General features: G+C 32.0%; 1 long non-coding RNA gene and 1 other non-coding gene across 2 annotated transcripts; both read right to left on the bottom strand.

Moving 5' to 3' along the window:
* Positions 1 to 4,364: 4,364 nt before the first annotated feature.
* LOC128042881 (uncharacterized) lies at positions 4,365 to 8,290 on the bottom strand. Its single transcript, XR_008198400.1, has 2 exons — positions 6,869 to 8,290; positions 4,365 to 4,945 (listed from the first exon to the last, which is right to left on the bottom strand). It is a non-coding gene; the product is annotated as an uncharacterized LOC128042881 (long non-coding RNA).
* Positions 8,291 to 18,126: 9,836 nt separating this feature from the next.
* LOC128032349 (small nucleolar RNA R71) lies at positions 18,127 to 18,233 on the bottom strand. Its single transcript, XR_008188476.1, has one exon. It is a non-coding gene; the product is annotated as a small nucleolar RNA R71 (small nucleolar RNA).
* Positions 18,234 to 22,622: the final 4,389 nt, after the last annotated feature.

The following is a 22,622-nucleotide window of genomic DNA, read 5'->3' on the forward strand; positions in this document are numbered from 1 at the left end:
AGATTGGATTGTTTTTATAACCTTCTTTTAACAAATCTTCACTAAGACGATTGTACCACATACGTTCAGATTGTTTTAATCCATATAAAATTTTCTTTAATCTGATTGAGCAATTTTCCCGGGAAACTCTATATCCTTCAGGGATTTTAAATCCTTCAAGTTTTTCATGTACTGCTAGACTAATAAAGTATCTAAACATGATTTCATCCACCAAGGAGAATATGGCTTTTCATAATCAATGCTGGGCATTTGCGAAAATCCTTGTGCTACAAGTTGTGCTTTATATGTTACGATTTCATTTTTCTCATTTCATTTTTGCACAAATATCCATTTATATCCTATCGGCTTTACATATTTAGGTGTTTGGACTATAGGTCCAAAAACCTTACGTTTAGAAAGTGAATTCAATTATGCTTGAATTGCGTCTTTCCCGTTTGGTCAATCGTTTCTATTTGTACATTCCTCAATAGATTTAGGCTCAGGATCCTCATTTTCTTTTGCTATTTCAATAACAACATTATAAGCAAAATTGTTGTCAAAAATTATATCTTTTTGGTTCCATCTTTTTCTTGAAGTAACATAGTTTATTGTGTTTTCTTTGTTATCACCATTCCCAAGTACCCGAACCTCTTTTGGGATTTTTCGATTAGTTATATCTTTGGTCTCTTCTTGGGCACTTGCCTCCATAATATTACCATCTTGAATAATTGCTCCTTTCTTTTGATGAGGATTTTTATCTTTAGAACCAATTGGCCTTCCATGCTTCAGGCTTGGATTACTTTCTTTTGCACTAACAATTTTCCCTATTGGGATATCAATTCGTATTGGAGCATTTTTAGCTAGATAGTGAGATTTTTTAATTCTCTTTAGGGCAGTAAATAAATCTGACAGTTGATTAACAATGTTTTGCAAATGTCTAATCATTTGAACTTCTTGCTCACATTGACTTGTGCAATGATCTAATTGAGATAATGATGATCTATTCCATGTAATTTCTTTTACCAATTGTATTTTCTCTCCTCCTAATGTTGAGAATGTTATTTCCTCAAAATGACAATCAATAAATCATGCAGTAAATTAATCTCCAGTTAATGGTTCAACATATTTAATTATAGAATGAGATTCATAACCAACATATATTCCCAACCTTCTTTGAGGACCCATCTTTGTGCGTTGTGGTGGAGCAATTTGAACATATACTGCACATCAAAAAATTCTAAGATGGGAAATATTTGGCTCCTAACCAAAAGACAACTGTAATGGGGAGTGTTTATTATAACTTGTTGGCCTTAAGCACACAAGTGCTGCTGCATGCAAAATATCATATCCTCAAGCTATAATAGGGAGTTTTTTTTTCTCATAAGCAATGGTCGAGCTATTAGTTGGAGGCATTTGATAAATGATTTAGCTAAACCTTTTTGTGTGTGAACATGAGCTACATGATGTTCAACTTTTATCCCAATTGACATATAATAATCATTAAAAGCTTGGGATGAACTCACCAGCATTATTAAGACAAATAGTTTTGATTGCATAATTTGGAAATTGTGCTCTTAATCGAATTATTTGTGCAAGTAGTCTTGCAAATGCCAGATTGCAAATCGATAATAAACACACATGTGACCACCTACTAGATGCGTCTATCAATACCATAAAATATCTGAATGGTCCACATGGTGGATGAATGGACCCACATATATCACCTTGAATACATTTAAAAAATGCAGGAGATTCAATCCCAACTTTAGCTAGTAATGGTCTAATAATCAATTTTCATTGAGAATACGTAACACAAGATAAATCCTTGAATTCAAGAATCTTCTAGTTCTTTAATGTGTGTCAAATTGAATTCTCGATGATTCTTCGCATCATAATAGATCTGGGATGGCCAAATCGGTCATGTCAAATAGTAAAAGTATGTGGTTATACAAACTTCTAGCTTGTAGTAACATGTGACTCAATTGCACTAATATGTGTATAATATAAACCTGATGAAAAAATAGGTAGCATTTCCAAAACATATTTCTTTCCACATTCAACATTTTTAATATATAGATATTCAATATTTTTCTCATTCGTAGTCTCAATATGATATCCGTTAAGACAAATATCTTTAAACCTTAATAAATTTCTTTGAGACTTAGTGAAATATAAAGCATCATCAATGACAAATTTTGTACCTTTAGGTAATAATATAATAGCCAAAGCCTTCAATAAGTTTTGAACTACGATATTGTATTAACATAGGCATTACTTATTGTCAAATGAGAAAATATTTTTATCTTTGAGTATTGTATGTGTTGTAGCACTATCTACAAGACACATGTCTCCATTGATTTTGGTTGAATGATCATATTCTTCATAAAAAAAGAAAATATAATATGAGAAACATTACAAATATTTATTAAATATATAAATTATTCTTTATGCAAGAAAATGAAGCATACTTAAAACAACATAAAAATGTCAAAATAAAATCAATTTTTCTAATAATTCTCAAAGAAATCTGTCACATCTAGGTGAGTTATATTATTAAGGTCATTAAATTTATCACCCTCGTAGGCATGGTTAATTTTAGTATTATAGTGAATATCTTCATATTTTGCCTCCATTTCATCATTTTGGGGTATAAAATTGGTCTCTATATGCTTTCCTTTCATTTTAATGGATGCTTGATAAAGTTTCAGTAAATGCTTAGATGTACGACAGGTACGAGACCAATGCCCCTTCATACCACATCAGTAGCATATATTATCAACAATCTTTGAATGATTATTTTGACCACTTCTTTCTTATCTTTCAATGTTATTCCTTTTCTGGTGGTTAGAAGTATCATTATTATGACCACCATGAAAACTATTACTAGTACGTCCTTGACCACGTCCCCCACTACGTCTACGACCATGGCCACGACCTCTATATTTTCTATTTTCATAATTATTATGTATTGCTACATTCACTTTAGGGAATAGTGCAGAACCAGTGAGACGAATTCCATGATTTTTCATCAATAGCTCATTATTTTGTTCAGCCACCAAAAGGCATGAAATCAATTCAGAATACCTTTTAAAACCTTTTTCACTGTATTGCTGCTACAGGAGCACATTAGTAGCATGAAAAGTTGAAAATGTTTTCTCTAACAAGTCCTCACTAGTTATGTTTTCTCCACATAATTTTAGTTGAGAACTAATTTGAAAAGTTTTGAATTGTATTCACTTATAGTCTTAAAATCTTGCAATCGTAAGTGCATCCAATCATAACGAGCTTTAGGGAGTATCACCATTTTCTGATGGTCAAATCGTTCTTTCAATTTTTTCCACAATTCTAGAAGGCCTTTCACAATGAGATATTCCACTTTTAATCCTTTATGTAGATAATGACGGATGAAAATCATTACTTTTGCCTTGTCTTGATTAGATGCTTCTTTATCTGCTAATATAGTATTTCCTAGACCTTTAGCATTTGAGTGAATTTCAGCATCTAACACCCATGACAAATAATTCTTGCCTGAGATGTCTATGGCCGCAAATTCAAGTTTGGCAAGATTTGACATTATTATCACTTAAATCAAAATAGAAAAATATTAGTAAAATAATAAGCATTCTTAATCATAAAATAATTCAATTATATATACCAAATTTGCTAAATAATAATATGTATGTCAAATATTGGCATAGAGAGGAATAGTCATTATAATAACTTAACACAAAGTACATTAATTGAAATTTCTTTTAGTAAAAAACATGTATATATAATTATCATTATAACATTTGAGTTGTAAAATAAATGTGCAAATATTACCCAAAGTAAATATTTCATCTAGAAAATAAAATAAAAGAATTATGGAAATCAGATATCTGTATATAGTTTAATGGGAGTTATAAGGAAAATTATATAAAGTCAAAATGACGTGAACTTTAGTATGAACTTGTAGAAGCTTGTGCTAATAACATGTTATAAAATAATCAAATAAAAGAACAATTAAAGTAAGCAGAGAATTTTCTCATATCTCCTTTTCATTTACAAAAGAGTTCTATTTATAAGTAAATTAACATTCAATGAAATACAATAAATGAAGCTTATTTAAGTGCTTCATTAACACATTAAACAACTTGCATAATGAATGAGAGGTTTTACCCTATAAATGAGGGGGTTAGAATATGAACATCCACACTTATTTGTAACAACATTTTAATTTTTCACATCTTTCATTTTCATGTTATAATCTCATCTATATAGTCAACTTTCTCTATAATAGTCTTATTTATCTACCAAGATTTTATCTATACATTTATAACATGTTATTATAGAGATAATTATTATAAACCTGCAATAGAATTCATATAGTGAATTTCCATTAGATAAAGAAAGTGGTAACTATGTTAAATAAATAAAGTGGAAATAAAATCAGTCAAATTAAAAAACATATAATAGGTACATGCATTATTGCTTCTTCTTTTTTTGGTGAAAATAAACATAACTAAGGAAGCTTAACCTAGACTAACACATGACTAGGAGGTTGTTCAAACAATTTCATATTATTATCATTATTACAAGCCATTTTAGCAAGATAGTCTACAACTTTGTTTTTTTTTTCTCGAAATATGTTGGATTTGCCATTGGTTTGCTTTTGTCAATAGCTGTTGAATTTGCTTAACCAAAGTAGAATTTGAGTCCCTTGAAGAATTATCCTAAATAGCCCGAGCTGCCTCCATATTGTCCGTGTTAATCAACACTTTGTCATGTCCCAAATTTAAGATAGGAGCCAAGCCATCGAAGATGGCCCATAATTCAGCTTCCAAGACTGAGCATATTCCCAAATATCAGTTGAAGCCTAAGATCCATTTCCAGCTTCGATTACGCATGACTCCTCCTACGGTTGCGAGGCTAGATTCTGCTTTAACAGCTCCATCAATGTACATCTGGATCCAATTACCTGTCAACACTGAAGAAGAAAATTTTGTAATCCCTTTACTTGTTTTTAGTTTTCGAACAGAGGCAAACTGTTTGGCCCAACACAAAGAGCCTTTGATTACTTCATCAATGCTTCAAGGAACGCCTTGAAACACTTGAAGGTTATGATTTTTCCACAAGCACTAGGCAATTAAGCCAAAAAAAATGGCCAGTCCACCTCACCCATTGAAACCCTCAAATGGTTGTGTAAATTTACAAGAAACCATTCCTTCAAAGTTCCAGAAAAAAATTGTCCCTGCTTATTCACTGGAACTATCTGAGCCAAAATAACTTTAGCAGCGTTACAATCTCTAATAGCATGTAATGCATATTCAAAGTTGTGGCTACAAATCCCACATGCACTATTATCTGCTAATCCTCTTTTAACATGCTCCACATGGTGATGAGACGATCTTTAAGAACCATCCATATAAAAAATCTCACCCTTAGTGGTCCTTTGAATTTTTAAGGAGTCTACCAAACCCCATCCTTTGGATTCCATGTCGACTCATAGAGCTTCCAATAGGCACTTTTAAGGGTAAATAAGCCTGTGGATGAATTTTTCCAAACGAATTTATCGACCCCTACAAAGAAAGTCGGCGAGGGGATCCCTACAATCCTGTCAATCATGTCATCGGATAGTTAGAGTTGGGAAGATCAAAATTCCAACTACCATCTTTAGTAACCATATCTTTAAGAAGGCAATCCATCTCAAGGTTTCCATGGAGCGAGATTTTAGCGACTAATGGGCCAACATTAGGTATATAAGGGTCTAACCAACATTTGATATGTAACGACCTGATAGTCAGGGGTGTCAGAAAACATATTTCTGGGACTCCATTTTCACAAACCGAACTCGTAAATATTTAATGAAAATATTTATGAGGCTAGCTTAGTAGCTAATTAATTTTTGGAATAGTAGATTTTGTGAAATTAGGAGTTATTAAGGTACAAGGACTAAATCGAGTAAGGGTCAAAATTTGAATTATAAATTGAAATAAATTAAAGGGACTAAAGAAGCATTTATACCTTTGTTTCAATTAAAGTGGACGGTCATGAACATTTATGATATGTGTATATATATTTTATATATTATGTTAACTTAATATATATAAGTTATAAAAATATATGTTATAATAATAAAATTTAAAACATAATAAAAAGAAACATTATTGATAGCGGATTAATGGCCAGACTTTTGAGAGTACCCATCAAAGGTAGGAACACCTACTTCACGAAATATCCTCAGAGATGCCATCTTGAATCCTATATTTTGATCTAAGGATGCGAACCCACAAAGCGTTAGAGTTTGTTATCAAATGGAATCCAAGTTTCACCATAAACGAAGTGTTGTGATCCCTCAAATGTCCAACGCCCAAACTCCTATTAGACCATGGTTGGAATATAAAGTTCCAATTGGCCATTGCCAGCTTCTTCTTCCCACTTGAGGAACCCCAAATAAACTGTCTAACTAACCTCTCAATTTCAACGTATATGCCTTTAGATATCATCATCGATTGCATGAAATAACTCGGAATAGATAATAAAATAGACTGCGCAAAGGTAGACCTTCCTACCATGGATAATTGCCTAGCATCCCAACTGTAAAGCTTACTTCGAACCTTCTCTACCAAAAAACTCAAGGTACTATTGTTGAACTTGTTATGAAAGAGGGGAACTCGCAAATATGATCTAAGATTCTGAACATTATAAAAGCTAAGGAAACTGCTAATCTGATCTCTCAAGTCCTCACTAACTCCTTTAGAAAAAAAACATATGTGTTTTCCTCTTATTGATTTGATGACCAGAGTAACCACAAAACTTATCTGAAGTGTCCTTAATGATTTGTTCCTGTTGCATTTTAGCTTGGCCAAAAATAATGAGATCATCTGTAAAAAAACTAGATGAGACAAACCTCGTTCTTGTCGAGATAATTATATAGGCTTCCACTTCCCTGTAGTAATGGCAGAATGAATACTATGACTTAGCCACTCCATACACATAACAAAAAGGTACGAAAAGAGTGGACATCCCTGTCATATTCCCCTTGCAGGCCTAAATTTCTGAGTTGGAACTCCATTCCACAGAACCTGCATAGAAGAAGACGTGATAGCAGACATAATAACATGATGAATAATATTAGGTATACCTGCAGCATGGAGAGAAGCGTCAATGAATTTTGAACGAACCCTGTTATATGCCTTTTCCAATTTAATTTTTATGACCATCCAGTTTTTGTTCTTCTGCTTCTTCATGGGATGAATTACCTCTTGAGCAATAAGAACATTATCCGTGATATTCCTACCTGTAACAAAACCAGCCTGCTCCTGCGAGATTATCCTTGGCAAAACAACTTTGAACCGGTTAGCAATAACTTTCATCACCAGTTTATAGTCGTCTTTAGATCAACTCAAAGAATTCTTTTCCTTTGTCATTCAGACTCCCATAAACAAATGTGATGAAAATAGGCCTCGACGCATCGGTAGTATATGCTCAAATTAAGACAAATTAAGGATGGTTATGAATGATCTCAACTTTTACCGAGTCCTTCCAACCAATCCAAATGCCTCCAGAAAAGCTGATAGCTTCCACACGGTGAGAAAACTGAAAACCCAGCTTTGCAATGATCGAGTCTGCTTTACTTCCACTAACTCTAGTTTCTAATAAACCAACAATATCTGGTTTATTCAAACATTTATACTCATGAAAAATACGTGAGAATTTATTATTCGCGCATCCTTGACAATTCTATGAAAAAATTGTTAAATTCATAAAATAATAAGAAAAGAGATTAAAAACCATACCTCTACCACTTGGGGGGTTTTTGGTTCCTTCTGGATATCCCCAATAGTACACACTACGCCAGCATTAAAACCCATCCCAACTTGGCACTAATCATCTCGACCATGGAGTTCATCGCATTAGCTAGAGGAATTCGATAATTTCCAGCAACTTTGAAACGACCACCATGACCCCTAATAGTTTTGTTGAGGCTTCTTCCGCTTTAAAAAGAAATCCCGTTGGATCCCGAGCCCCGTCTTTTAAATCCCGGGTATCCTTCTATCGATTCTCCAAGAGCACTACCCTCTACCCAATTATTATTTTTCGAAACCGAATTATCAATAAAAGTAATGGCAAGTGTTTAACAGGGTCCAGAAAAACCATCTTTAATAGCTACCTCAATCTTGATTAGACCCTTAAAAGTAGGATTGATGTGTGATGTCATGACCAACTGAGCACAACAAGGTGGTTTGAAATCTTACCCACTTTCATGAAAGTATCAATATTGGAAAAATTTTCTAAATTGTTAATAGCAAATTCGACTTCTTTATGGTAATTAGCAATCTAATTCAGGGTATTAAAATTTTTGAAACCTATTTTGGCTACATAATGGTCTTTTTTATTAAGCCCAGGGTTGCTTAAAATATGTCCAGAATTCACACCAAGTGATGGACTGCTGGAACGACGAAAATGTTCAAGTGTACACAATCGTTATCAAGTAATAAAGTGACAGTTATCTTACCCAAAGAGACTGTGAAAGAAAAATATTTATGAAATGTAAATCAAACACTTTGGTGATTAAAAATATTTTGATTTTGAAGAAGTGATTAAATACTAGAATTTAACTAAGTAAAATTAAATAAAATAAAAATAAAATTTCAATGCACGACTTAAAAGATGGTTTTAATCAAGATGATATAATTGTGTTAGATCAATTACATTCCTTAACTTAGAACTACAAAACTCATGTTCATGTTGTTACGAATATTTTCACGGCAACTTGGTAATTTGCTAACTATTGTTTATACGTACTTACTAAATTAACTAATCTCTTGAACATTTTTCAATACCAATTCAAAAATTAATCAATATTTATAAGCACATAAAAGATTATGTGAGGTAACAATATATTTTATATTGAAATAGTTTAATCACAATAATCTTGCAAGTTATGCAAGACTAATGTACCATTTAATACCATCGCTAATTTAACCTTGAGCTACCTTAGAAGATTAAACATGCACCAACTAAATAATGTTTCAATTAATTATGATTTCAATATGTTTAATAATTAATTCATTCATTACCTTACATTTTATAATGCAAGTATAGTATAAGCATGATTTTATTTAATTGAACAACTTACCAAGGCATATAACAACACAAACATGATTTTAAATATTCAAGTGGACAAAATGCAATCAATTTAACACGAATTAATTTAAGTCATCTTAATTAGAAAAAGAAAAACAAAAACAAAATTATTCATATTCATGATCACAACATAAATAAGAAAATTAAAGAGAATGAAACTGGGAAACAAATCCAGTATTTCTCTGAAGCCAGACTAGTGCGCTCCTCTTCTTATCTGCTCATTCTATTGAACCGAGGCCTCCATGAAAAATTTAATGATGCTATTACAAGGTGGAAGATGACTCTTTTTCAAGAGGGAAATCGACAAGGGAAATGGACAAGAAAGGGAAAACAAAGGAGAGAAAGAGAGTGAAAGAGAGAGAGATGCGGGGAGGGGAGAGGTGTATTGAATGAATAGGTGAAGGGGGTATTTATAGGTGAGAGTGGCTGCTAAAAATAGCAAATAATTAGCAGCCAAAGACTTCCCTTGGCCGGCCACACATGGAGCAAAGTTTGAATGTTTCAAACTTTGCTAAATTTAGCTTGGGGCAAATCTTCAAAAGCACAAAAAGTGGAGGGGTTTGAATAGGATTTTGAGAAAACTTGAGGGTTGTTTTGCAATTAATTTAATCAGATAAATAAGCTGATTGGGTTAGCTTATTGGGTCAGTTTTGGGCTGCAAATTTTTTAATTGGATCACTCTTCAATGCTTAGCACACTGGGCCACTTTCTCCTTCAGGCTTTATATTAATTTTTAACCCAATTTAACTTGGAAAAAAATTAAATATAAAGTATATAAAATTATCATCATTTTGATCAACCTTGGCTGGAAAAATATTTAATCTTGCCCTTGGTTCACTCGATGCAAAATTTTCCCAACGGTTCAAGCCTTTTAAGGTGTCTGCTGAGTCAATCTTCACCTTTTGTGCAAAACTGTCGAAAATAAACCAAATCTGTGAAAATTTATTATAAAAATAATTAAAATTCAATATGTCAATAATTTAAGTGCAAATTAATTATTTTATACTTAAAGTATGAATTTCAACAAAATTTACTATGAAACTGCATGAATTAGAGCTTAAAAGGTGCTGAAAAAGTCTATATATTTTTGTGTTTCGACACCCCTAAACTTAATTCATTACTCATCCCAAGTAATGCATAAATTGAAAAGAGAAAGTGCTTGAAGTTACCATTGAAAAATGTCTTTAAGCTCAATCGCAGCACCTTTTTGGATCCTAAACTCCTTTACTAAAAGTAAACTAAAACAAACTCAAAGAAATTAGTGCTTGGGTCAAATATATAAATCGTCCGTGAGAAACAATTTAGATTTTGTCAACCAGACTTGTCCTTCGACGAGGAACCAATTCATATTTTAGATCGTGAGATCAAAGTGTTAAGGAGGAAACGAATTCTGTTAGTAAAAGTATTGTGGCGAAATTATGGTTCTAGTGAAGCCACTTAGGAACTTGAGGATGCGATGCGACATCAATACCCCCACCTCTTCCAACCAAGTAAATTTCGAGGACGAAATTTATTTTAAGGAGGGTAGAATTTTAACATTCCTTTTTTTTATAATTTCGGTTAAATTGAACACAAGCTAGTGAGTAGTCAAGTGGTTAAAAGCTTTAAAAGGTTCCTAAAGGTCCTAGTTTTAAGTCTCCTCACTCACAAGTTTTTATTTAATTTTTTTGGTCAATTTTAGCATGCTAGCAACCCTTTTCCGTCCAACACTCTTTTCCTTGCTTAAGGAAGATTTTTTTCCCTTATTTTCAAGTCAACTTACCTTATTTACTCCAACATGATCCCCTTTTTTTTCTCCATTATCTCCTCCACATGTTTGCCATATGAAATAATTCATTGTACCTAGACAATATTTTCACCTATTGAACCATTTTTTCCATAGCTCCTCCCATTCTCTTCATTTTTTTCTCCTTTTGATTTAGCCATCAACCACCATTTGTTCTAATTTTCTCCTCTCTTCCAACACTTTGTGCCTTGAACCACCATTGTCACCGTCGAACCTCCTCCTTGTCACCACTACTATTCTCCTTTTGCTCCACCGCCACCCTAGCACAATCATAGCTGCCACTTTTGCGCACCACCATAGAAAACAACCTCATTTCTTTCTATTTTCTTCCCTTCCTCTAATTCTTCTTGTTCCCTTTTCCTTCTTCCCTTATTTCATCTTGTGCATCAACCTTCTCTTTCTTCTACTCTTTCATCAAGTTTTTGTTGGACTGCTATTGCCGCTGTCGTCGTGCCACTGTGCCTCTACCGGTTTCGATGACCTTTCTATTTTTTCATTATTTTTGAAACTCTTTCATCCTATTTAGTACTTGAAATCCTATATCTCTATTTTCCTTTAGTTTTAAATTATTTTATTTAATTTAAATGTTGTATCTTGACTCACTCTTTCAAGTGATTTTTCACGAGACTCTTTCTCTTCTCTAACTCGACACTCCAGTGATCCAACACCCCTTCCCATTCAATTGAGTTAGGTGAGTATGCAAGTTTTCACTAGACTATTTTTGTTGAAGGGTCGATCAGTACCAACCTGGAGAGTTTCTAAAATTGGGAACAAGATCACATTGCGATTAACTTTTTAAGGTTGAGTATTAATCAGAGTATCATTAGATGGCCATATGCCATAAAATAGTTAAAACGACCCCCTAATTGTAAGATCGCTTTTGTTGATAAGTAGGTAACTTATTGAGTAGAACCAAGTGTGGGCGTTCTTAAGGTGGAGTTTTGTTATGGACCTACAATCAGGTGTGGGTTAACTTACCAAAAAAAAGTATAATTGTTTATAATTAAAACCATGTTATAAATATCTGTAATATGAAAAGTTAAGAATACACAAAGTATTCGAAAAAGGGATGTTAAACCCATAAAAAGGATGATTCTCAAGTAAGTATCTCTAACTGATCGTTTAATGATCGCAAGTATTATTTGATGTGATTTGGTGAATGATTGTGCAGTTATGTGCATATTTCTATTTCTCATGACATGCCCTATATTGTATTATCTGATTTGCATACTCAACATGCCTATTGTGACAAATGAAATCTTAAAATGAGTAAAATGTTTATATATGACCATATTACATGCATGGGGTGGGATATTGTAAGGAGGAAGAGTTGGTGGCTTTGTCCACAACCTACATGGCAGCTTGACACAAATATTGGTGGCTTCGTCCACATTGAAGTGTTTGGATGGATGCGTTCTAGGGAACTCTTTTTGGATTATAGCAGTGATGGGTAGGATGCTTTATAAAAAATTGCATAATGTTTTTACAAAAATTTCACTCTCACGATCATGCGCATCAAATTTGATCATGTTATATGATGAATATGTGTTTATTTGTTATTTAACTTGATATAAGACCCACAATGGGCTTCAAAAGCTCACCCCGTTAGTTCTAAACCTTTCTGGTAATACACAGACTTAGGGCTTGGAATCGGCATTCGAAGGAGCCTCTCGGATGAATATTTTTAATAAGCATAATTGTAAAAAAACCCTCAACATTTGGGGGCTTTGGGTTTTGTGCCCTTGGCATTTTTATTTTTTGATTGACACCCTTAACATTACGATTTTTTAATAAATCAGCCCAATTTTAACGGTAAACATGAGTTGACCATTAATCAAATTGTAGGTCAACATGATAACCCATGTGGCTTGCCACATAAGCAAAGGACGCCATAGATGACATCATCTATTTAACAAAATTTTTTCTCTCATTTTCTCTCTTGCCAAACACCACTTTTTTTCTTCAAAACACATAGTTGCTACCATTTTTTTCTCTCATTTTCTCTCTTGCCAAACACCATTTTTCTTCTTCAAAACATATGGTTGGAGTAACTGGAGATGAATGTAACCCGGTTTCAACAAAAAACCAGAACCCGAAATCCATTTTCTTCACTGACGATGCTGAGTTTGTGGATCCATATCTAGGTCACTCTTTTGAAGCTATTGAACATTAGGTATAAACCACGCAAATCCATAATTTAGCTCTTTAAATGAAAAATGTCTCCCTAATTTTTTAGTTTTACATTAAAAAAACAACGATCGCAGTTCAAAATTTTGAATTATTTAAAAATAACGGTTGCAAAGAAAGCAGATGAGATCTGAAAAAAATAAGTAAAAGTACCTTCTTGTGAGAATCCATGGAAGAAACAAGAAAGTAATGACTCTTAGGAACTTTAACAAGCCTCAAGGAAGAAAAATCAAAATCCTGAATGAAAATATCAGTCGTTGATTCTTGTGATTATTTTTGAGTGAGGGTTAGAGTAATAGAGGATGAAGAAGAAGCATCAAGATGATTGGTGATAATGTTATTATTTTGTTGATTCGAAGAAGAATGAATCAAGTGGCGATGTTGAAACCATCGACGAACAACATCCATGAGACTTCCACTTCCCCCCATATACTCTTTTTTACTTGGATTCACAGCCAACCAATATGAACATTAATAATTCCCTTAATAATTTTCGGCTGGTCAACATAGCCAGCTGTGGTGTCTAGGTTTTCAACATCGTAGTCAAAGCTAAATTTTGTGTCAAGTGGAAAATGGGCAATGTCCCTTTTAATACTATATATATGCTTATAAATACAGTTGTTGTCATTTTGGAAGCCTAATAGAAATTTTTATTCGAAGCTTCATCTGTAATCCTGAAGTTTCTATTAACCATGTTTAGGTCAATTTGAATTTCATATGTTTTGAAGAAGAAAAATGATATTTGGCAAGAGAGAAAATGAGAGGAAAAAAAATGGCAACAACCATGTGTTTTGAAGAAAAAAAAGTGGTGTTTGGCAAGAGAGAAAATGAGAAAAAAAAATTGTTAAATAGATGACATCATCTATGATGTTGTGCGCTTATATGGCATGCGACATGGGCTATTATGTTGACCTACAATTTGATTAACGGTCAACTCATGTTGACCGTTAAAATTGGGCTGATTTCTTAAAAAGTTGTAATGTTGAGGGTGTCAATCAAAAAATAAAAAGGTCAAGGGCACAAAACCAAAATCCCCCAAATGTTGAGGATTTTTTTTTTGGCAATTATGCCTTTTTAATAATGGGTTATTAAACTATTTTTGGATGTTATTTTGGACTTTAGACTTTGGACTGTTTAATTGGGTTGTTTCTTTATTTTACAATTTTAAACTGTTTTGCATGCATGCTTGATAAATTTACAAATATTTTATATCTTTTAAATCATTTTGGGTTTTACTTGATTTTAAAAAGCCTATAACTTTGTGATTTTTGTAAATATTTTTCAATGGCCGTTATGAAAGATTTTTATCAAAATAATTTTAAAAAATATATATATAATAAATAAGAATATTATAAAATCTTTACTTAAATTATTTATGATGAGATTCTTTTGCATTATAATAAATTTCACAAATATTCTGTTTTAAATAATTATTTTTCAAAAAAAATTAATTAATCGATATTTGAATTTTTTTAATTTTGTAAAAACAATCGAAATCTAGCTATTGTAATAAATAAATATTTTCAAATGATCTTAATGTGACTTCCGAGATTCGACCATAATGTCTAGGTCGGATTTGGGGTGTTACAGACATGCTTTGTGATGAATTGGTGATTTCAATTATGAATTGGATTTATGAATTGCGAATTGAACGAAATAATGATTTAAATAAATAGTTACCCTATTAACTATTCAGGCATAATCAGATATAGCTAACATACCATAGGATAGATAAAGTACGGATTACTTCGACTACGTGTCAATGAGTGTTGGGTACAATTTTTACTTCGGTTATACCGATGAGCGCTGGACACAAACTATTTACTTCAGAATTGTCCGATAAGGATTGAGTGCCAAATTTGGTGTGTTGGCTAGATTTGTGTATCCATTCAAGTCCAAGTTAGGTTAATAGGGGTATAAAATGTAAAATTTATAAATGATATATGAACTGGATTAATATTGCGAGTTAGTGCTATAATGATGAGTTACAATATACAGATATTGATAACATGTGAAAGATCATGCGAACTAGATATATATATTCAACCGGATATGAAAATGTGATGAATCAACCGATTCGATTCAGAAAATTATATGAATTTGATATCGAATTGATTAAATGTTGATTGAATATATGAATGACACTGAAATGTTGATTATAAGTAAATCAAAAAGTTATACGTTTGGTTACTATATGATACAATTTATGTTGAACTCACCACCTTATTCAATTGTGGTTGCCTTGTTTAGGCAAAACTTGACAAGCTAATAGTTTATTGTATTAGATTGTAAACCAAGGTTGCTATTTTTTAATGCATGTGAACTTACTAAGCTTTTGATATGCCTACTCCATTGTTTTCCCTTTCCCTGTAAATTGCCAACTTGCAGAATGTGTCTAGCTGATCATTGAGAAGCTCACACTATCCTGTTATTGATTTGGTAACCTTTTAATTTTTTAAAAGCTATATTTTGTGGCATGTATATAGGTATCTTGATATGTATAAGAATTTGGCATGTAGCTTAAAGTTTGAAATGTTTGATAGTTGGTTGAAATGGAAATGATTGAACTGCATACTCAAGGTAAGTATAAAGAAATGCTAAGGCATGAAAGTGATTTTGGTTTATTAGATTTGAGTTTGAAGCATGGCCTTGAAAATGTTTATTGCTTTGTTAAAGTGGTATGATTTGGTAAATAATTGAGTTATGCTTGTGGAAATTGAATTGGTACAATTGGTGATGAATATAGCATTGATATGTTGGTATTTGATTGGTTTGAATGACATTTAGATAAATTGGAATTAGTTTAACACATGTTGATTTGATCTTGTTTTTCTGTTGGTTAAGATATGATGAGCATGAAATGTTAAGCTATACATATTACACTTGAATATCATATTTAGGGTATGAACTAACATGGTCTAGTTTATGGTTTGAATGGTTTAATGAATGGTCAAATAGGTTGTAATTCAATAAGTTGCATCGATATGTTTGATGCCAAATTGAAGTCATATTGGATTAATGATATTGGAATAGTTATACAGATGAGATGTTTGGTGCAAGTAAATTTATGCTGATAGGTGAAAAAATAACATGTTTTAATCCCGTTCTTAATGCATTTTTGAATGATCATTTATGCAAATTGGGGAATTTTATAATCCTAATCCTTTAAATTCATGTTTCTATACTTAGAAAAGCACTTTGGAGCAAAAGGACCGAAAATCAGACAAATAGAGTAGATTTCAGGACCCACACGGGTTGGGCCTTCCCACACAGGCTGGACACACGGCTATGTGAGCCACACGGGCTAGCACACGACCACGTGCCAGACCGTGTCGATTTCGAAATTCGTATCCCAAGCATGCAAAAAAATGCAACTTTCAGGTTTTCTGGGAATTCTAAAATCTATAAATACAAAATAGAAGAAGAGAAGAGGGAGCCATCAGAAAATATTGAAGAAAACATCTCGAAGAACACCATTGGAGCCAACTTTGAAGCAGATTTCCATCATGATTGAATACTTCCTTTTAATTTCTTTTGAAGTTTTTATGAGTTTCACTATTTCTTGCGGTTATTTTTTCTTTAAGATGTTTTTATTCATAATTATGAACTCGTTCTCTAGATACCTAGGAATATTAACCCTATGATGAATTCTATTATTTGATTTCTATTTTACGTGATAAATACTTTATTCTTGTTCTCAGTTATGTGCGCTTATCTCTTGTTTTAATAGTTCTGGGTCATTAATTCATGTCTAATGTGCTTAAATCAGAGGTGGAAAAGTCCCTATTTAAGAGTAGATTTAGCATAATTGAGTGGAGTTGCATGCAATCCTAGAAATAGGACAACATAAATCTACTGGATTAGAGTCAAATCTAATAGGGGAATCCATAGATCGAGTTAATGCGACAATAAGGGTTTTAATTAGAAGGAAATTTCAATTACTCAACCTAGATTCAGTTGCTCTTAATCTTGAAAGAGATATTAGTTTAATTTAGGGATTTCTACGGATCAAGATACCAAGTGAATAAATCGTTTAATTCAGATTCATAATAATAGATGAAGTCTAGGTGGATTATTTCCTAAGTATTGTTTTGCTTATTGGTTATTATTCAATTATTTTCCTGATTTAATCTCTGTTGAGTTCTTTAGTTAAATTAATTTAGTAATTTTAGTTTAAATCAATAACTCCAATTTTTGGGTTAAATAATAGGAAAATAGTAATTTCTAATACTTTTAGTCCTCGTGGATACAATATCTTTACTCACCATATCTATACTATTTATCGATAGGTGCACTTGCTTTTGCCATATTTTTAGTTAGTTTCATGACACATCAAGTTTTTAACGTCGTTACCGGGGACTGAAATATTTGGAAAACTTTATTTTTATTACTTAATCCATTTTTTTATTTTGATATATTTTTTTAATTTAATTGTTACATTTTAACTTTACTTTTGTTTGCTTCTGGCAAGTTCTTTTTGTTTATGCCCAAAGGAAACCCATCGGGACCATTGGTTTTTGATAGTGAGATTGAAAGTACTGCTCGTAGAAATTGTAAAGAGGTTAGAGAAACAAGGCAGTGTCAACAGAATATAGTAGACGAAGAAGAGAACAACAATATTATTGAAGAGATGTGTGATAATCAGAATATTCAACTACCTTCTGTAGATCCTGTTCCTCTTACTTTGTACGATTATGCCAAGCCTAGTCTGATTTGGGCTAAATCAAGTATTGTGAGACCTACTCTTGTTGAAAAAAAAAATTGGCCTGAAGTTGAGTACTATTCAGATAGTGCAACAATATGTTCAGTTCGATGGTTTACAATATGAAGATCCAAATACTCATTTGACTAATTTTTTGAAGATTTGCGACACTTTGGAGATTAATGGTGTCACTGATGACGCCATTCGCTTACGATTGTTCCCATTCTCATTGAGGAATAAGGAAAAATAGTGGTTAAACTCTTTACCACAAGGTTCTATCACTACATGGGCTCAGATGATTGATAAGTTTCTCTTGAAGTATTTCCCACCAGCTAAAATAGCTAAGTTGAGGAATGACATTTCTTCCTTTGCCCAGATCGATTTAGAGACATTATATGATGCATGGGAGAGATTCAAAGATTTATTGAGAAGGTGCTCTCATCATGGGTTACCTTTGTGGTTACAAGTTCAAACCTTTTACAATAGTTTGAATCCCTCGACTAGGTAGTTAATTAATGCAACAATTGGTGGAAAACTGAATAATAAAACACATGAGTAGCTTATAAGTTTATAGAGGAAATGGCAATGAATAATTATCAGTGGCAAGTCATGAGAACAAAACCGATAAAAGCAGTCGGTGTTTTTAATCTAGATCCCATCATCATGTTATCAAACCAAGTAGAAGTACTGAATAAGAAAATTGATGGTTTATATTTTTCTACGCAGGTGAATCTGGTGATGCAATGCGGTACAATTGGAGGTGGAATGAATAATTCAGAATGTTCACCCTTCGGTCCTAGCACAGAGAATGAGCAAATCAACTATATGGGTAACAATTGTAGAGCTCAAAATAACCCTTACACCATGTTTGGTTGGGTGTATTGGCATAGCCAATACACCCCTAATCGGTGGGCCCCACCTAATCCCTCTTTATTCCGTCGTTTGGTTAAATGTATTGCTAATATGCGTGTAATACATTACTTTCCTAATCGGTAAAAACCACCGATTTCTAATCCCTCTCTTTTGCCCAGATTAGTTGCCGCTTCAGTTTACCCTCCCTGTTTTACCCTCCCCCGATCCCCTTTGTTTCTCTTCTGTTCCTTTTAGCTTCAGCCGATTTGCTCCCTTGTTTCTTTTCTTTTCTTTTCTGCCGATTTGCTCCCAGTTTATTTTTTTTCTGCCGATTTTGCTCTCAGTTTATTTTCTTTTCTTTTCTGCAGATTTGCTCCCTCTGTTTCTTTTCTTTTCTTTTTCGGCCGATTTGCTCAGTTTCTGCCGATTTGCGTCATCGGTTAGTTTTCCTAACCCGATAGAATAATATCATTTTCTATTGTAGATGAAAACAATATACTTTCCAGGTAAACCTTTTCTATTTTTTTTATCTAATCAGTTTCCCCTTTTCTCATTACAGGTTCTTCTTCATCGCACTCTGCCCCGACTTGCTCATTACAGGTTTACGTGACGTCACAAGTTAGCCCGATAATTTTATTTCCTTTTCTATTGTTTTTATCTAATCAGTTTCCCCTTTTCTCATTACAGGTTCTTCTTCATCGAACTGTGCCCCGATTTGCTCATTTACAGGTTAGTTTTCCTTAGTTATTTTGTTTGTATTGCATGTGCGATTGAAATGTAGTTTTCCCCGATTGCATGTTTCTATTGTTGTTTCTTAATATGGACGGGATTTGTATATTGAATCCTACTTTAGTTAAGGGCTAAGTATGCATTTCATGTATACTCTTCTGCATAGGACAGCATTCCGTTCCGGAGAAACAAATTTCGGATTAGGCTTAAGAATTGATGACTGTTGTTTGTTGATAAGGTGCCTTGGCTTAAGAATTGATGACTGTTGTCTGTTGTTTGTTGATGTGTTTTCTTTTGTTGGTTAGGCTTAAGAAATGCATACTGTTGTTTGTTGATAGTGTTGCTTGCTTTAATATGGATGGATGGGGCTACTGAATTGTAGTGTTATTATGCATATTGTTGATACTGTTGCCTGTTGTCTGTTGTTTGTTGATGTGTTTTGTGTTGTTGGTTAGGCTTAAGAAATGCATACCGTTGTTTGTTGATAGTGTTATTATGGATATTGTAGGGAAAATTATGCATGTATGTCTTTATTCATCAGCATAGGACCGACAATCCTTTGAAAACAATAGTCAGATTAGGCTTAACAGATGATACTGTCGTAAGATAATGTTTCTAATTATATAATAAGAACCAAAGATTACATTGAAACATTACATTGTTCTTTTTATTTTATAATTTGTTTCATCAAGTTTATTCCTTTTTCAAATTCATTGCCAAAAGTTATTCTTTTTTTTCTATCCCCACAAGTTTTTCTATGAAAATATCTGTTACATTATCTGTTAATGTATTTTTTTATTTATGAAATTTACCTTTTTCGATCTTTTTACTGAAAACTATGAAGGGAGCAGGTTTGTTAATCATCTTTAAAACTGACTTGACTACTTCAACTTTGAATGCTTTGAAATGTTTGCTCACTGATAAATGAATGGAGACAGACCAATAAGAAAAGGAGAATCATGGTTTTAGCATAAGAACCCATGTTGGATGTTGCCAATGGTGCTGTTAATTTGGAGGTGAAAAAAATGTAGATTTATATTGGTTGCGAAATGTTTAACATGTATGACCAAAAACTTTTAAAATATTATTGTGTAGCAATCGGAGTTTTGCATGCATCAATTAGCTCTCCATATATAGTCTTTTCTTATAGGTATAGTGTAGCTTTCCATGGCTCAACAGTTTTCGTGAATGATCCTCTATTCTCTAAATTATATTTTAATATATATTTTAAATATTGAATGTGTATTAATACGACTAGTTTCAAATGAATTAACACCCAGTATGCGATTCTCGCTAATTTGATCTCCAAGTTGGTGTGGAATTATGAAACTAAGAGAGTTTTTTCCTATATGTTGCTTTTACGTTTCATTCTTTTTGAAATATGTATGTGTAGCGTATGTTTGGATATATGTGTGAAGATTCGATACTTCAATATCTTTCAAGTATTCCATTTTTCTAAAATAATTAAACATACACATTGTCGATTACATAGATATCAAAGACCTTATGATTTCAATCTTGTAGGTAAGTTAAAGTACTTGTACATTACAAATTCATGGATGAATATTGTTATAAAAAGGAGCAATATATAATTTGGTACTTGTGTTTTTCTTTTTTAATCTATTATTTGTATTTAATAAATATTTTGATACTTAAAGATAATGGTGTACCAATTCTTGTATTAATATAAAAAAATGTGAGTACTACATGGATCAAAATATGATGAGTACTACATGGATCAAAAATGATGAGATCGTTATAATTTAAAAGGACATCAAACTTTAGTATCAATTCTTGTATTAATATCAATTATGATAAAAATATAACGATTTTGATACTTTCAAAGATCTCGTTCAAATTTAAACATTATTAAAATAAATTGTGCTAACTTTAAGCTCAAATAAAAATTTTATTTATGTTATTTAAGGTATATTAAAATATAATTAAAATCATTTTGATTATATAATATTTTTAATTGAAATATAATAAAAATCATTTTGATTATATAATATTAATATAAAACTATACATTTAAATCCAAAATATAAATAAAACATGGCATAACAATTAAAATTTAATATTAATAGAAAAACATATTTAATATTTCTTTATTTTAAAAATTTTATCTACGTGAATTATTCAAAATGTGGAATTTATAATATTTTATTAATTAAAATAATGTATTTACAGTTAGACATTAAGTTAGAATTCATTTTCAATTAGGTAATATTTATAAAAATATATACACTTTCTCTGAATCAATATATTATATAGATTTTTATAATTACAATGATAAAGTTTATTACTATATTCTTATTAACTATTTAGTTTTATATTATATTTATTATTTAAATTTTTGTCCATAATATTTTTTACACTGTGTGTTATAAATTATTTATTACTAAGTTATGGAGTGTTTACCTCTTTATTATTATTTGATTACAAAATATTATCATTTTCTATATGTTAAACACAATATATTATTAATTTATAATTATTTATCTTTAAAATATTAAATTTGTTAATAGCTATCAATCATTTATGCAAATTTTACTAATAATTTTACTAATTAAAATAAACACGTGCCATCTTGATTCTTTTAGATTCAATGTTCCTTCCTATAATTTCTTATAAGCATTCTTGTTTGAGAAGCAACTTGTCAAGTTATCCCTATATAATCCTATCAACTCCCCCAAAATTAATAACCTAGTTGCTCTCATTTTTAATTTGTTTGTCTCTCAATTATTTTTATAAAATTTAATTTGCAACTTCAATTCTTTGATAGTGTGTTCTAAATTAATATTGTTTATTTTTTTTGATAACGTGTAATTGCAACTTCAATTCTTTGATAGTGTGTTCTAATTTTAATATGTTGCAGTAATGGCTCGTCTGCCTTTAATTGCACAACGTGAGAGGCGTAAAAGAATTGGTATTGAATTGACACTATGGTTGGAAATCTGTAGAATTGCGATTTGGTTCTTGTTTAGAATGGGTGCCAGCCTTAGCCTACAGACTTATAGACCAAGGATTAGGTCCTATACCTTAGATTTTTATGCAAAACGGGATTACGTGAAAAGGCTTGTATATGCTAGTGACGAGACTTGTATTAAACAAGTTAGGATGAATAGAACTACCTTTTTTAAACTATGTGAGATGTTATAATCGATAGGGGGATTGAAGTCGTCAAGAAACATGCTTGTTGATGAGCAAGTAGCAATGTTTTTACATATCATCTCCCATCACCTGAAAAATCGAGTTA

This window comes from Gossypium raimondii, chromosome 8, assembly GCF_025698545.1.
Source record: "Gossypium raimondii isolate GPD5lz chromosome 8, ASM2569854v1, whole genome shotgun sequence".
NCBI lineage: Eukaryota > Viridiplantae > Streptophyta > Magnoliopsida > Malvales > Malvaceae > Gossypium > Gossypium raimondii.